The sequence below is a fragment of the Centroberyx gerrardi genome, chromosome 13, assembly GCF_048128805.1.
Source record: "Centroberyx gerrardi isolate f3 chromosome 13, fCenGer3.hap1.cur.20231027, whole genome shotgun sequence".
Taxonomy (NCBI): domain Eukaryota; kingdom Metazoa; phylum Chordata; class Actinopteri; order Beryciformes; family Berycidae; genus Centroberyx; species Centroberyx gerrardi.
The window spans coordinates 4,642,648-4,647,127 of NC_136009.1; the positions used below are offsets into that span (position 1 = coordinate 4,642,648).

General features: G+C 39.2%; 1 pseudogene; it reads left to right on the forward strand.

Annotated features, from left to right (window-relative positions):
- The first annotated feature begins 4,361 nt into the window (after positions 1-4,361).
- On the forward strand, positions 4,362-4,480 carry LOC139908958 (5S ribosomal RNA; annotated as a pseudogene).

Consider the following 4,480-nt stretch of genomic DNA (forward strand, 5'->3'; position numbering starts at 1 on the left):
GCGGGTTTGACACATGCAACTGAGAGAGAGAGAGGGAGCGAGAGAGGACTAGAAGACATCACTTAAAGCAGGTTGCTGGTAAGACCAGAGATGGAATTAATTCAATTCTATTCAATTAGCTTTATTAGCATGGCTTGTACATTTTGCCAAAGAAGAAATTCAAACATTACAAACACATAGGCTTACATAAATTTAAAAAAAAAAAAAACCTAAACAAGGGCACAATTATTCTGTGTCTCTATACATTGATTATTGAAGGATAATAATTAGAATATCAATAATTAGAATATAAATATCCATATAATTATATTCATATACAATATTGTAATATCTACAACATATCCTAATAAGTCATAGTTTATAAATATGAAAATATCTCAGAAATGTTTTCAAACAACAGTGCACATTTTCATTTGCACTGCAAAGTGCATCAGTGTAGCACAATATAGTGATATATCTTTCTCAATTGTTGTTTTTTGGGGCTCTGTATATGTCCATTTAGGGGTTTTCTCTGAGGTCAATACAGAGGCAGGTGCATGAGTGGATTTCCCCGATGTAAAGCAAGGAAGGTGATGGTGTTATTGCAGAGCCATCATGTTTTTTCAAAACTTGTTGGTGTCATTAATATCACTGCACAAATGAGAAAATGTATTTACCAACATGGACCTTATCCACTGCGATACCACAGTCTGTTCCTGTACATTTCGGAATGGATCTGCTTCCACTTATCATTCAGCAAGCATGCTTCAGGGCTCCCAAAACAAGTGAACAGTATCCATTCAAAATATCGTCCCCTCGACTGACCCCAAGCTGCAGTGCAGTTATTCCAAGTTTACAAGAAATGCATCGTTATCTCTGTCTTGTTTAAATCACAGTGTTTACATAGCCTCTGATTTTCTCATACCTCGGATTTATGGTGCCTTCCCCTTTGAATCTCAAGATTTGACAGTCTCAATTTTGAGAGCAACCTTCTCGCCTTAAATTTTTCTATTCTGAGACAACTTGCAAATCAAATTTCTCGATTTTATTAGGGAATAGCACTTGAGTCAATGTTGGTTTTCTATTTCATTTCTCCAGTTTTGATGTAGACCTCTTCCGAGTCAAGCTGTTTTATGTTTGATGATGGAGTTTTACAGGATTTCATGACAGTAAAAAGGAGGGCTAAGTTATCCCGGCACTGACCTCCTCTCAGCCTAGTAAAAAGCAAAAGCATAGCAGAACGGGGATCCAACACTTGTGCGTAATGTGCGTGTTGAAGTTGGGCTATCAGGGAAACGGTGGCAAACAGTCAATCGCCATCTACTTGAGGTAGGGGGGAACCGCAAAAAATCAAAGCTAAGTTAAAGCTGGGTAGGCAATTTTTTTTAGATCCATTTTGGTAATATTTAGTAAAATTCTCTTTACATCCCGATAGCTATCAATAAATTTAATGCTCTGAGAAAAAAATCCAGTCTCTGTGGCTGCCCCAGGCCCTGTTATCTTAACAACCAATCAGGACAGCTCTTCTGCAAGGAGGCGTTCCGTGCCTGCCTGTCAATCACACGCGCACATAGATAAGACTATAGTCCTGGAATGGACATGTGTAAGGAAGCCAGTTATTTTCCCCACTGCAGAAGACCTGTTCATCAGGAAGGAGCCACATTCAGGCCAGTAAGTCTGGTGTGAGGTAGCCTACTGTAGCTATGGCTTTGACACTGTGGTAGCTAATCTATGTGTGACAAAAAATGTTTGTTTTTTTTGTTGCCGAAGGTTTTAGTTACAACCAGACTACAAACAGCTACAAACAGCTAGCAGAGCTGTTTTGCATACAAGGTTTAGAATTTGTCAAGTTTGGCCAACGCTAAGGAGTGTAGAGTTAGCCTCGCTCCACCAAGGTTTGAATCACAATGTGTGTTTGTAACTGCAATGGCTAATCTATGCTGACAAAAATTGCTTTTGCTAGTGAAAGTTGTAGTTGGCTTTGGTCTAGTTAATGAGTGTGTCAGCTCTCACTAGGTTAATCCTGGCAGTAGATCTTTCAAGCAAACAAATGTCTGAGAAAAAAGATATGCAAATACGCTGTAAAGTGATAGTAGGTTCAAACCAATTTGTAATAATAGTTTTCTTAGCAGCAGTGGAAGCTGCCAGAGGAATTCACCTTTCTTGAAACGTATATGTATATTTGGGTTGAACCCAAAGAGCTGGACAGGTTGGGACTGGGAGGACCTTATCTATCATCCTCCCAACAGTGAAGTTGACATATTCCCAAAAAGCAGTGACTATTGGGCATTACCAAAACATATATAAATTGTTTCCTGTCCCAGGACGAGGCATTTACTACACAAGTCATCAACTAGTTAATTAAAATTTATGGGCAGGTGTGAAATAGAATTTGCGTGCAAACTTGAATCAGTGAATCAGTTTATTAGCAAGGTTCTTAGATGAGGAGAAACTATTATACCAAACTATGGACAAATTTCATTCAAAGTTAAGGTTATGCAGATCTTTTTCCCAGCTCTTCATTACTGGGAGAGGGCTAGCATTACATAAGGACAGTTTATTTTAAACCAAGGCTACCAAGCTAGATGATTTAGAAAAGATCATCGCTACAATAGAGTGGGGGCATGGACGAACATCCCATTGAACCCAATATGTTTTGCTGCACAGAGTTGAAAATAAAAGAACCATGAATAACCTGGAAGTATGATTCCTTCAAATCCTGGAAGGAACGAAGACCATGGTGATCATAGATATCACTTAGAACTTTAGCCCATTGAGGAAAACTAAATGCCATAGACCCAGACAGAAGATAATTGTTACACCAAATGGGAGGTATTAAATTAAATGTGCAGTCAATAGAAAGATGATTTTCAATACAGAGCTATACAGACAATGTGTTTACTATATTAGACCCCATGTGTGCCTCAGGAGTTTTCTGTTTGACAGCAAAATGGTAGATCCTGAATTCTGTAGGTATTCTCTAATGAAAAATGGAATCTATCTATAGCCAGATTTTGATTGCTCTTAGATGAAAAGCAAAATAGTATTTAAATTTGGGCAAAGAAAGGCCACATATATCCTATTTATTTATTGTTATTTTAATGTGAAAAAAGCTGCATATTGTAGCATTAACACAGCCATACCAACTCTTTTCAACACTGATTGTTGTCATACTCACTACGAAACTACATATACCATTTTCCAAAGCAAAAATTGTTTTTCTATCATTTGGTTACAGCAGGGTTGGTAAAGCGCACACCACAGGATGTGCTAATTGCTAATTGTTCACACAGCAATCAGCACTTCATTATGTAGAAACAGAGTACCTGAAGTAATTAAGTTGTGAAAGCCATGGAGCAGGCTGATGAGAGAGTGACACGAAGATTCAGAATGAGAGGAGGGAGAGTAAGTGATTGAGGAAGAGGGGAAGGAGGAGGAGGTGTGGTAGGAAGAGGGGGTGGGAGAGAAAGAAAAATGGGGAGGATGGGGAGGGCAGAGAGAAAGAACAAATGGGGAAGAAGTGGAAAATAGACTAGAACTTTTGTTTTTTTCAAAGTTAAATGAAGGAAATTTTGCAGAAAAAAAATTGCAGATATCCAGTCGTGAAGAATGATCAGGTTACTGAGACTATTGGGTTTGAACAATATATATATTTGTCTGTCCATTGATCTTGTCAATAAAGAATGATGAAAATGTCTCACAGTCCTCAGCACAGGAGGCTGAAACAACAGGAGGGGCCGGATGTACAAGATGATCAATAATACTGAACAGAAATTTGCAGCGACTCACTGGGCAAAATACACATCTCTAGCAATCTTAAATGTGCCATTTAATGATGTAAGTAACTCCTTTATACATAAAAAAATTAACAAAAAAAGACTGCATCACACAAGGGAACTCTGCACTTGCTGAAACCCAGGACTGAACAAGGAACCTTTAGATCTTCAGTGCAATGCTCTCCCAACTGAGCTACTTCAGCTTCTCATCAAACAGCCTTTCCACGCACCACCAGGTATTGCAACTGGAATGTGAAAGGATCACTGGTCGTGCTTGAAGGGACATGTATTTTCTAATGCACTTTGCATATGTTAATCAAAGACTTCTGCCTCTAAAACTGAAGAACTCTGCCTCTTGTGCCATCACATTCGCAATGTAATGGCTGTTGAAATGGTTCAATGAGCACCGATTTTTAACAACTGCAAGTTGCCAATCAATGCCAGACACTGATTTATCAACTTGGGGTAACCCTAATAGACAGTGAGGTCCTGCCACAGGGTGAAACCTCTCAGCTCTCTAAGCTGCGCCGTGGGAAAAAGTTACATTAACAGGAGTTAAAATGTATTACATTGATTATTAAACTATTAGCTGTGGCTGCCTCAATTGCACACGGCAACACCACCCTGAGCGCGTCTGATCTCGTCTGATCTCGGGAGCTAAACAGGGCCTGGCCTGGTCAGTACTTGGATGGGAGACTGCCTGGGAATACCAGGTGCTGTAAACT